The 13,175-nt window shown below is 36.3% G+C and overlaps 1 long non-coding RNA gene across 2 annotated transcripts in view; it reads right to left on the bottom strand.

The window, feature by feature from the left end:
- The window catches only part of LOC118526748 (uncharacterized), a 502,548-nt gene that overhangs the window by 207,978 nt on the left and 281,395 nt on the right, over window positions 1-13,175 (bottom strand). For both annotated transcript variants that reach the window (XR_013447136.1, XR_004912762.2), the window contains one exon: window positions 7,357-7,538. This is a non-coding gene — a long non-coding RNA (uncharacterized LOC118526748). The remainder of the gene's footprint in view (window positions 1-7,356; window positions 7,539-13,175) is intronic.

The raw sequence follows: 13,175 nt of genomic DNA, 5'->3' as shown, positions 1-13,175 counted from the left end.
ATAGCATTTACTATATGTGAGGTAGTCCTAAACACATTAGGATTTTTTATACATACCTCCAGCACAGGTTATTTTAGACATTAAATCAACAAGGACTCTGGATTATCAACTTTGTTTCTCATTGTGTCAAAATAGATCACATTATACTTTAATCTACCGGAAAATTGTCAAAGTATATTGACTTTTGCAAAACAAGACATGTTTTTATCATCTATCAGAGAAGTCTAAAATTGCTTGTGTTGGAATCAATACATTTAAATATATATGTATGTATATATATATATATATATATATACCTATTCCTGTACAGATTCAAAACAAAGATGGCTATGACTTGATATTCTAGGCACTATTGTCTAACATCACTACACAATGCACATCTTTAAACCATATGTGACAGCATTGCCCAAATATTATTTCACTTAAAGAATTTCTTTGAGATCATTTGCACAGTCACTTTCTCAAGAAGAAAGCCTGATATTTCACAGAAATATTCATACTCTGAATTAGGCGTCAAATTCAGCCTTTGTCCCCTGCATCCATGGAGATTTTTGTCCTGGGCTTTAATTGCTATTTCCTGCTCTTACATGGCGCTCATATGGCCTATCAAGCTAAAACAATATGATTACATAATTTTACATAAAATGGAGAATACAGTTGAAGTTTTAGATAGTTATCTCTCCACAAGTTCCCTGGCCTTCATCCTTTATCATCCTTCACTCCTCTTCCCAACAATCATCAAGCACTAAATAACAGTAATTTTATTTGCTGAGAAAAAGAAATTCCACCTGCATTCCTGAGCATGCACACTGTTCGGAATTTTTCTGAGAACATCACATACCATTCACTCATGACAATATTAGTATAGTCATATTAGTATTAGAATTATTTGCCCAAAAGGATATGATAAAATGATACATTTTTTTTTTCCCTAAAGAAAGCTTAATGATAGAACTGGAAAGAACATTGGAAAGTTATTATAATGACAATTTTGTAAGTAGAAAACTGAGGCTCTGAGATGTCAAGGGGTTGGTGCTCAGATAATCAACAGAACTGTCAATGAAACCCATCTTTATTGAATCAATCAGTCTACTAATTATATTTCAACTTCTTTTCTACTAACTAAAATGTAGAAAATCTTTCTGCAGTTCTCCAGAATAATGGTATAAAAAGTGTTAAGACAATCTTGTTAGTTGGGCTTTTAAAATTAATATTCACTTTTATCCTTTGCAGTTTTATGGAGGGTAATCAAAATAGTTTGCATGTTAAATCACATGTAAAATAAACCATCTCTTTAGTAGGGAGATTTGCATTAAAATTCAGTTCTGCTGATGAATTTATCAATGAAATCTTGGTCTGCTAATGACCAAATGTTATGATCCATTTCAATCTTTTGAGTGCTGATATAATAAGCAATATTATATAGAGAAAATGCTAAGATTTGCTTATTTTCAACCACTATTATGCATATTTAGCCACCATGCTTTTGGCTTAAAATTTTGTTCTTAAGATCTTCTTAAGATCCAAAGGCTTATCCTTTGGATATCAGATTTTTATATGACTCATAGATATAAAGGACTTTCAGTGCCATCTAGGGTAGAATTTTAAGAGCATATAAGCAGATTGATCTCAGAAAAACTTGTAGGTTAAATGGAAAACTCAGTAGGAGTTGAAATGAATAGAGGAGTAATTTCAAAATGTGAATTGCCTATTTTGGAATCCATAGGCTCCTATGCTTGGATTAAGGGGAAAAATGCAAATGAGTTAGCATCCATAGACATCAACAGAACTGTTAATGAAACCCATCTTTACTCCTAATCAGTCTACTAATTATATTTTAGCTTCTACTGTCTTTTATAGACAACTATACAATAAACATTTCTCTAAAAGAAGATTTAGAACCTCAGATTCTACAAGTGACATTTTCAATTAGAAAGACATGGGAGGTGTATAACAAGAAATACATACTTTATCCATGGCATTTAGCTGTTGACTTATGTTTAAAAGGATTTCCTATTCAGTGAGAGGAAGGCAGAGTAGCTTAAAGACATTAAATTATGTTCTTTAAAAGAGATGGTGGGGGCGCCTGGGTGGCTCAGTCAGTTAAGCGTCCACCTTCAGCTCAGGTCATGATCCCGGGGTCCTGGGATTGAGCCCCACATCGGGCTCCACGCTCAGCGGGGAGTCTGCTTCTCCCTCTCCCATTCCCCCTGCTTGTGTTCCCTCTCTCACTGTGTCTTTCTCTGTCAAATAAATAAATAAAAATCTTAAAAAAAAAAAAAAGAAAAAGAAAAACATGGCGAACTAAGGTGTTCTCTGTAGTCCTTCTTTGGAGGTTTATTCCTGTAAATGCTTTTCTGTCAGGGTCACTCCTGATTGTAAAATGGCATTTGCTTTCAAGATGATTCTAATTCATTCATTGAACCATCATATTTCAGGTTCTGAGGAGATACCATTTCAAGAAAATCTTTAGGTCCACCCTTTGTGTTTTTTAAAGATCAGTTCCATTTTATTCATTTTTAAAATTCATCTCTTTGTTCTTGAATACTGATAATTCTCCTTAAAAAGTCAGCATGAATTTTCTGATTTTCTCACATTTTTAATCCACTTTTTTGTTTTTAGGAAAAGAAATACCTGCAATTTGATGCATCTGTTATGTTTAGAAATAGACATTCTCTATACCCTAGCATACTCTAGGAACACACTCATATATCTGGATTATTTATATGATTATGCTCATAAGCATTTAAAAGGATAATCTTGTCTGAATTTTTGTAGTAGTACAAATTTTGAACAAACTAAATGTCCACCTACAGGGACACATTTAGGTTATGATATGTAAATGCAATGGAGTGACATGAAACATTTTGAAAGAATGATATAGGTCAATATATATTAACAGGAAAGTTCTTCAAGAGATATGGTTAAATGAGAAAAGCTAATGGTATAAGTATACATGGAGCATATTATCTTTTACATATTTAAAAATATTACATTTTTTTGCATTTTAAAACATAGCTCTAGACTATAATATACCAACCTAATAACAGTGGTTATGTCTGCCGAGAGAGTGCTAGGGAAGAGAATTATCAGTGCAGAGACAAATGAGAGTCTGCCTTCCTTGTAATGCTTAAATTTTTTTTATTACAAGGACTTGTGTTTGAAGAAAATTGGTGGAAATCCAATTCTTAATATCTATCTTATACTCCCTCCACAAATGTAAAATCAAGAAGAAAAAGTAACATTATAGCCAACAACTTCAGCATTACCAGAAGAGAACATCACAATCTTCAAAATTCTTGTAAAGATAGAACAAAATAAATTCTAACATACCCTACACCCCTCTGCCTGCCCTTCTTTGTAAACCTGTGATTGCAGACAGCAAGGGAGAGGAGTTTTTCCAAAACTCAGTGAAACAGAACAGAAAAGAAGAACTTAATAGAAAGTATAGCCAAAACGAGCACAATATGAGATGGCAAACTACTGAATGCAGATGAAGACTTGTGGTTCACAGAACAGGCTAAAGAAAAGGAGTGTGAAAGTATGCAGCACTGGAAGTGGCAGCCTCAGAGTCTTGCTTCTGGGAAAGAATGAGATGTAGAGAGTAGACGAATACAAAAAATGCTGTGCTTTTTAATGAAACAATAAAGGGAAAGAAGCAAATAAGAGGGGGAAATTAAAGTTCCCATAGAAATGAAAGAGAAACCAAATACACCAACTCTTTATTATCCCCAACCCCCACTATCAATAACACTCTCCATCAAGAATCTGGACAGAAGAGCCTCAAGCTGATTGAAATGAGCACTCTCATACCAGAAATGCTGAGCCCCAAATGAATAGAGATAGGAAAAAAAAAAAAAAAAAAAAAGGAAACCACATCCATTAATAGACAACACTGCAAAAAGGCAGAAAACAGGAATAAAAACTCTTCTGTTGATGAAAAATCTTGGCAAAATGCCAGTAATGAAGCTGAAGATAACTGTTAACACCACATTCCAAAAAGAAATGACATCTCAATAAGATTTTGAGAACATCTAAGAATATTCAAGAATGTGAGAATATAAAAAAAAGAACTTAAAGTTAGAAACATAAAAATTAAGAAATAGGTAAACCCAGGAACAACTGAAATAAGAATCGAATGAACCTGGGAAAGTAGTATAAGAAATAGACAGAATCATGTCAGAATTGAAGACTAAATTATAAGGTTCCCAAGGGGGAGTAGATTCAAATGAAAACCTAATAAAAAAAAACTTGGAAGAAGAACTAGAATCAACCAAGGAAATGAAAATGAGATGTAAAAAAAAGAAGAAGAAGAAGAAGAAGAAGAAAGAAGAAGAAAGAAGAAGAAAGAAGACGAAGAAGAAGAAGGAGAAGAAGAAGAAAGAAGAAACAAAACAATCCAAAGGAAAAAAGAGGGTGGAAAGGAAGATGGGCAGATGAGGTTGAGCACATGAAAAAATGGTGACCATGAAGAAGAAAGCAAAAGCAATGGAATAGAAACAAAACTTAAAAGAGTAATTCAAGAAAAATTTCCAGGAACCAACAAACAAAAAATGTGACTCTCCACTTTGGAAGAGCCTATTGAGGGAACTGACCAAGAGCAAACAACTCTAATTCTGGTAAAATTATAAGACTCTAAAGGTAAAGAAATAATCTAGAGGGCCTCAGGCAAAAAGATAAAATAGATCACAAATGCAGAAGAATCAGAATGATGTCAAATTCCTCTTTCAAAAAAAAATGGAATAAAAGGCAATATGGAACCTTCAAGAAACTTTAGGAAATAAAGTAAAAACCAAAAAACTTAAAGGAGTGCAGAGCAAGTTGTCCTTCAAGTTTCAAGGGCATAGGAAAAGAGGTTCGAGTATGGCAGAACTCAGGGAATACTTTACAAATGTTTCCAAAAAGTCTATTAAAGCATGAGCTTCAACAAACCAAGAGGTAATTGAGACAACAATATAGGAGAACTGTGAGGTAAGCATTTCATGTATTTAATTACAGAGCTATGGTTAAAACAAGGGTGGATTCATGGATTAAATAACAGTCTGTCAATTTTAACAGCATTTTCAAAATTTATTTTGACAAAGAGGAAATAACACAGCTAATAGAATGAGAGGAGAAGAAAAGGGAAGTAGAATAGGAGAATGAGATTCAAAGCGTACCATTTAAAGCTTTCAGAAAACAAAAGTTAGGTAAGAAAAAGGGGTTTAAGAACCTGCAAGTAGTATTAACACAAAAGTAGCTACCAGAGTAGAAGGGCAAACCTTCCTAAAAGCCCAAAGAAATTAGAGGGGAGAAAAAACAAACAAACAGAAAACCAAATAGATAAAGAAATACAGTACTTAGAATATAAGATGATGATACAAGTCAGACTGAGAAACACAAATACCATATGATTTTGCTCATACGTGGAATCTAAAAACACAAATGAATAAACAAACAAAAGCAGAATCAGACCTATAAATACAGAGAACAGAAGGATGATGGTTGCCCGAGGAAGGGGTGAGGGGATGGACAAACTGGGTGAAAGGGAGTGGGAGACACAGGCTTCTAGTTACAAAAGGAGTAAGTCAAGGGAATAACAGGCCCAGCATAGGGACTATAGTCAATGGTATTGTGATAACGTTCTGTGGTGACAGAGGGTAACTATGCTTGTGGTGAGCATAGAGAACATACAGAGACGTTGAATCACTATGTTGTACCCCTGAGACTAATGTAACTGTGTGTCAACTATACGCAAAGAAAAAAAGTTAAAAATAAATAAATACGAAAAAGAATGCAAGATGAAAAGACAGAATTGAGACCAAACGTAAGAATCATACTGACAAATAGGAATGGGCTTAATTTGCCTATTTAAATAAAAATATTTTAAAATTTGCTTATAAAAGAATTACTTTATTATTATCAAAAGCCATAGTCTAAAATGAAGACAGCAGTTAAACATATCTATTTAGCAAATAATACAGAATCTGTCTGTGATGATTAATTTTATGTGTCAATTTGAGTGGGCCAGGGGATGCCCAGATTAGACATTTTTCCTGGGTGTGTCTGTAAGGGTGATTCTTGCTGATTAGTATTTGAATCCGTAGACTCAAATAGAAGAAGATTGCCCTCTGCAATATGTGTGGGCATCATCCAATTTCTTAAGGCCCTGAGTTGAACAAAGAAGGATGTGTCCCCTTCCTGCCTGCCTACCTGAGCAGGGACTTCAGTGTTCTCGTGTCCTCGGACTGGGACTTACACCATCAGCTGGTGTACATCTGGTCCCCAAGCCTTCGGACTGAGCCTAGAATTATCCTACCAGTTTTTCAGGGGCTCCAGCTTGCAGGTGGCAGGTTATAGGACTCCTTGGTCTCTGTAATCATGTGAGCCAATCCCCTCACAGTTTTGGAGACCAAGGAGTCCAAGATCAAGGCATGGATCTGGGGTCTGGTGAATGCCTGCTTCCTCACTGACGGATACGTTCTCACTGTGCACTAATCCCAAACCTGAGGGTGGCCCGATCACTGCCTAAAGGCCTAGCCTCCTCATAATATCATCTTGGGGATTAAGACTGCAACAAAAGAATTTCGGAGGCGCTGGTACATTTGGAGGGCTAAACATTCAGACCATTGCTCTCGTCTTATTCATTAAGAATAAAACCTAAAATTGTATCAAAACATAGTTCTGGCATTAGCTTGTTGATCTCGCTCATGAGTATGGTATTAAAGAACTCACTTATTCCCTACTTCATCCCATCATCTTCCTCCTATTTTCCACGCTACAGCAATTTCTGCTTTTAGATCTCCCCTGCCCTTTAAAATCACTACAGCCAACCAAAAATATCGCATCAAAAATTATAAATGAGAAAGGCAATACTATTGACTCAGGATATTAGGAAAATTCAAATGAATGTGTTTGCATACACTTTCGCGTGACACACACACACACACACTTACTAACATTCACCTTCTCATACTGAGCCCTGAGGATAGTTGAACAAAACTCCATTTCCTTTAAGGCAATTCAGCGTTCCCAGATGATATGTTAATGAATCAGTGAGCAGTTCTAAGTCATTGATATCACATCATTCAGCACACAATTTCCAAAAACAAGTTAACGAACCAGTTTTTAAAAATCCTTTAGAATAAGCACAGTTTGACACATACCAATGAAGCCAGTTCATTTGCTTGCTGAAATAGACTCTCTTTTGGGTCCTTTCTAAACTAAAGCAAGCTTGACATCAGCTGTCATCAGAAATGGTACAAAAATAAAAATGAGTAAGTGTACCCCTACACTGCTGATAGAAGTACTATTTTCTCTATTGGTATAGATAAACTATATTCAAACCCCCACAATAACACCACAAGAACTAAATACCTGAGGAAAACGTTGAAATCAAGTACATGGGGCGCCTGGGTGGCTCAGTCAGTTAAGCGTCTGCCTTCCGTTCAGGTCGTGATCCCAGAGTCCTGGGATCAAGTCCTGTGTTGGGCTTCTCAGCAGGGAGCCTTCTTCTCTCTCTCCCTCTGCCTGCCACTCTGCCTGCTTGTTCTCTTTCTCTGTCAAATAAATAAATAAAATCTTTAAAAAAAGATACACATATTTCTCATTTTGTTCAAAGTTCTTAAAGTAATTATTCAAAGAACTTGAATAAAAAGAAGACAGCTTTCTTCATTCTGAGGCACTTGTGTATCATTTGGTTTCATCTGTGCTTGTATGTATCTTTGTGTCTCTGGAGGTTTGTATTTATGTGGGGACAGACAAACTTGGATTCTTTTAGTCTACTGTTTCACATACACAATTCTCTAAGACAAATATCCATATGTATTTTGTTGCTCTTGGAAATGCTTCAATTCAGAGTTTCTACTTGAAATATTTTTAGATAAATCTAGCAAAAAATGTTCTCTGGAGATACGAACTATTTATAATAACATTCTTCTATGGTCCAGCATTATATGTCCTTTCCTTCACACTTTCAGGCCTCTTTACTGTCAATAACCATTTTTTGTTAATCCAGCTGGTCCCTGTTGGTTTGTTGATGGTCTTTCATTCATCTGCAGCAACATCTGTGGAGTTTTCTGAGCTTTCTCTGAAAAAGCATCAGGGCTCTACCTCATACCTAGTTCTCTGTGGAGGAAAACGTTTCCTCTGAAATTCTCTTACCTCCTGACTGTTTGGTCTCCTGAGATTATAGATCCTGGTCTGATGCTTTAATGTTTAGTGTTATTTTTATGCCATTACTTTTGGTATTAAAATTTCTACTTCTTTGATGATCTTTATTTCTAGTACGGCACATACTACTCTTCATGACTACTGACTAGTCATCTTTGTCTCACTTCTCACTCCCTAAGGAAGTGTGTGATGAACTTAAAATTTTCTACTCATTCTAATCTCTGCCATACCCATAAAAGAAATGCACGTGCACACACACACACACACACACATTGTCAACATGCATGCCTTATCCAGCAAAACAAACTCAAAATTATTTAGCCTCTCTTCCCCAACAATCATCAGCTACAGTGTATATCAATAAATCATAATCAGGGTCATAATCTAGAATTTATCACCAAAAAAGATCCCACCCCTGAAATCAAAAACATTGCAAGCTCTGACCACAAGGTCTTTCCTCTACCTCGCACCGACTTTACTTATATTATTTCCACTTTTTAATTTCATTCAGACAAAAGCATCCATGATATGTGCTCCTATGCTATCCCATAGCTTTCAGTCTCGTGAGGGACACAGTAGGAAACAATTATATTACAGGATGATTCAGTGCTGTGACAGGCCAGCACTTTCTCAGATCCTCTGAGTTGTATTTACTTAATATCTCCAAGATTCATCCACCTATTTTCCATGTTTAATACATGTTTTTAAGAATTGACCACAGTCATCGCTTGCCTGGATGACTCTGACATTTCCTTAGTGAACATTTCTGACTCGTGGATTATATATTATGTTCAATCCATTTCTCATGGTGAAGCCTGAGTGAACTTTCTAAAATGAGCGTTTTATATTCCTTCCTTGTTTAAAATATTTCTGCGGCCATCACATTGATATGGGAGTAAAAACCAAATTCTTTTTTTAAGCCAAATTCTTTAATATAGTTTATTAGATACCATATTTATATATGTTTGTAAGAGACATTATATTTATATGATCTATATGTCTAAGGAATATTTCCTCAGCTGTCTACTCTCCTTGCTCTCACCACATTTCCTCGCATGTAATCTACAGTCCAGCCAGGCTGCTTTGTTTTGGACAAATTATGCTTCTTTACACTCAGCAACTTGGCACATGCCATTCCTCCGCTGGACACACTGCTGTACTCACCTTCCCCAACTTCTAGTTAACTTCTGTTTTCTCTAGCCTCAGGCTTTTAGGGCATTGGTGAGAAGAACAATGTTTTTATTGTTTTTACTACACATTTCAGCCAGGTAGGTAGAAGGCTAGGACTGAACACAACCTAAAGTAGGCATCAATTTATGCTTTGAAATAAAAAGTGCTATGATTTAATAATGCCCATGCCTCTAAATAAAAGGTGTTATGATTAGAAGAGGTATTAGGTTTACTGTCTAAGTTTATATTTTCCTTTCTGTTGTTTTTACTTCATTCATGGCCAGGTGAGGGAACTAAACTGTGGGATTCATGTGGCTGACTCCTGGCTAAGTATTTGCAGTCTGCCACATGGATCTCAGTTGGCTCTGAATGTGTTAATCACATAAACTGTACCCTTGGGTTTAGATTTCAGAGATCTAGGCTTTGGCCATCACCTATGATGCTAGAGTTTAAAAAAGAACACGTGAGAAAAGAACAGGGGTTCTAATTATGAAGGGAACATGCCACCTTCTTGAATACAATAAAGAAAAAAACATCTTGACATTATTGCAAACCAAAGGTGATGAAGAGAATTTGAAACATGTGTGCCTGGTAGACTGTCTTTCCAAAAGTCAGATTTTCATACGAAATCAATGAATAATTGGATTTTCTTTAAAGACATGCTTCTTTAGTTTTATCTTCAAAACAACAGAGGTGGGAAGCGGTGTGGGTATGAAAGAATTATAAAGGAAAATAAGCTTGTTAAACTGAAAGAAGAGAGAGAATTCCTTAGGAGAATGTTTGAAATCTTAGAGAACAGAATAGACAGATATGAAAAAGAAATGAACTTGAGCCTAGTTGCTTTTGAAGAGAAGATTTCAAAAGAAAGATGTTTTAGGTGTTACTAGAGCCAAGAGAATATTTATTACCCAAAAGGAAAATGAAGAGAGTCAGGGTGGAGTGATTCATCCAGAGGGATCCCAAATCCAATACAGTGTTGGAATTGTACTGTTAATGCAGAGAGTCTATAATGAGAGCAATTGATGAGCAAGCCCTTGAAGACTGAGACAGCTTTGCAAAGTGGTTACAGAAAAGACAAACAGATTTAAGAGGCAAAAACAGGAATGTCAGACAAAGTATTAAAATATTATTAGGAGAGTTTAACATGGCAAAATTACTGTGGCTGGAGCACAGGTATTGCCTGTGATCTATACGACTATAGAATATGAGATATCCTGACATGGCTCTTGGCAGGACCATGATGGATTGAATAGTTTCTTGGATTAATTGTTAGCCTAATTAGAAAACACCTCCAGGGTGCTATTGTCCATTCAGAGAAGTAAAAGTAGACAAGATTTTTTTTTAAATAACAGATACATTTTGCTCACTTAGAAGTGACTTTCTTATTTCTTACTCAGAGTGAACTCAAAGAAAAAAGTCCAGAGGCTATGTCAGAAAATATTTAAACCTGAAATGTTTGAGCCTAAAAGCAAAAGCAAAGTTAAAGGAGGGAGGGGAGTACTGCCACCCAATACTAGACACACAGAAGCCAAAAGACCAATTTAACAATCAGGTTACACATTAAAAATGCGGAAGTATGTCTTCTTGAAAGGAGTGCATCAAAGGAAAATTATACCTCATTGCATATCTCACAACCGCAGAAGATGTAGTGGAACAATGATTAGCACGTTAAAGATGGTTGAGTAACTTCTCATTTCAAGAATCCCCCTTTACCTAAAACATGACAATGATATGTGGGCTATAAAAGGAGAAAACAGGAAAAGATTTCCAGTTCAAAAATAAGGACTATCTATATTAGTTTTCTATTGCTGTTGCAACAAATTACCACAACAACATAAATTAGTTTCCTTATTTTCTGTATGTTAAAAGTCTAACACAAGTTTCAGTAGCCTAAGGTCAAGGCATCAGGAATGTTATCTTTCTTTCTGAACGTTCTAGGGGAAAATCCATTTCCTTGCGTTTTCCAAATTTCTTGAAACTGCCTGAATTTCTTGGCTCACAACCCCTTCGCACAGCAAATCCATCAACAGTGAGTTGAGTGCTTCCCACATCAAACCACTCTAATCTGCTCTTCTGCTTCTCTTGTCCACCTTCAAGGACCACGGTGATTACACTGGGCACATTCAGAAAATTTAGGATAATTCCCCTATTGTTAGGTCAGCTGGTTAGCAACCTTAATAGTATCTATAACTTTAATTCCCCTTTGCCATATATTATAACATATTAACAAATTATGGGGATTAGGACATAGACATCTTTGGTGGGCCATTATTTTGCCTGCTCTCTTAGTCAGTTCTGGCTGCTATAACAAAATACGCTAGACTGGTTAAACAACAAACACTTCTCACATTTCTGGAGGCTGGACATCAAGTCAGGGTATCAGCATGGTTGGTTTCTTAGCGAGGGCTCTCTTCCTGGTTTATAGAAAGCTTTCTTCTTGTTGTATCCTTCCATGACATAAAGAAATCATTTCTCTTGTGTCCCTACTTATAAAGACATTAATACCATCAAGAGGGCTCCACCCTCACGACTCAATTACTTCCCAAAGGCCCCACCTCCAAATGACATGGAAAACAAAGGCAGAAGAAAAATGATTAAATTTCCTTACTACTTGCAGCCCATTGACAAGTCCTTGAAACAGGCAGAGAGACATTCCTCTAGGGACTCAACTGTCTGGATGTTGACACTTTGCTAAGGGCAAAAGGCAATCTTAGCCCAACCCCCAGTATCCTGTAAGTCTACTTTAACATATAAAATTTTCTCTGGAAACTTCCTTTATCTCTACTCCCAAGATACATGTTGGCAATCATCCCCTAGGATATGAACCACCGATAGACACCTGAAGAGTCTCCTGACTCAGGTTTTACTAAACAGTAATAAATGACCTTTTCCTAACAATAGTTAGCCCCCTCAAGGTCCTGAAAACCTTGCTTCCAAAATTCCTTAGAGACTTACACTATCCCTAACCCCCTCCCAGCTTGAAAGTATATAATGGGTCACTCCTCATGCCCCCAGTACAGCTCTTTCTGCCCACAGGTCCTGTCCCTGTGCTCTAATAAAATCACCTTTTTGCACCAAAGATGTCTCAAGAATTCTTCCTTGGCCATTGGCTCCAGACCTCACCAACATTCTAAAACTATATCATTTGGCAACCCATTCGGGACCCCTCTCACTCTAGAGAGCTTTCTTTCTGTTCTCACCCTCACTTATCACTTCACCCTTTTGTGTCTGTGAGATTTATTCTTCAACTCTGTAAGACAAGAATCCTGCAACACAAATACCATAACACTTGAGATCAGAGCTTCAACATAAGAATTAGGGGAGTACAAAAACATTCAGTCCATAGCACACTACCACACCATCTGTATGAAACAGCAATGGAACAAAAATGAGCAGGGCTGAGTCTATGGGCCTGAAGACAATGGTGACCAGGGAGTTTGGCTTTTGAGGGATATCAGGTGCCAAATGGTTTTATTAGACATATTAGACAAGATCTATAATTAAAACAATCTAATGAGTGGTGTTAGGACACCTGGATACTTGTACAGGAAATAAGATAAAATTAGATTCACTCTTTATCAGATACCAGGATAAATTTCTAAAATCTGTATGTAAAATATAAATCATACAAATATTACAGAAAAATACAGATGATAGGCAAATCACTCTATGACTCAAAATGCAGACAAACTGAAGGAAAAGACTGGTAAACTTGATTTTTAAAAAAAGGAAAAAAGAGATTTTGTGGGCCAGCTTTATGAAAGTAGGAATAGGGCTTTTCTAATAGATTGCTAATCTCCTTCTCCCAAAAGGGGCAGTGACTTTCCTGGGTAACTAGAGAAGTAAGGGCCAAA

This window comes from Halichoerus grypus, chromosome 1 (assembly GCF_964656455.1).
Source record: "Halichoerus grypus chromosome 1, mHalGry1.hap1.1, whole genome shotgun sequence".
In the NCBI taxonomy this organism is placed as follows: Eukaryota; Metazoa; Chordata; class Mammalia; order Carnivora; family Phocidae; genus Halichoerus; species Halichoerus grypus.
This window is presented reverse-complemented; position numbering and strand designations above follow the sequence as displayed.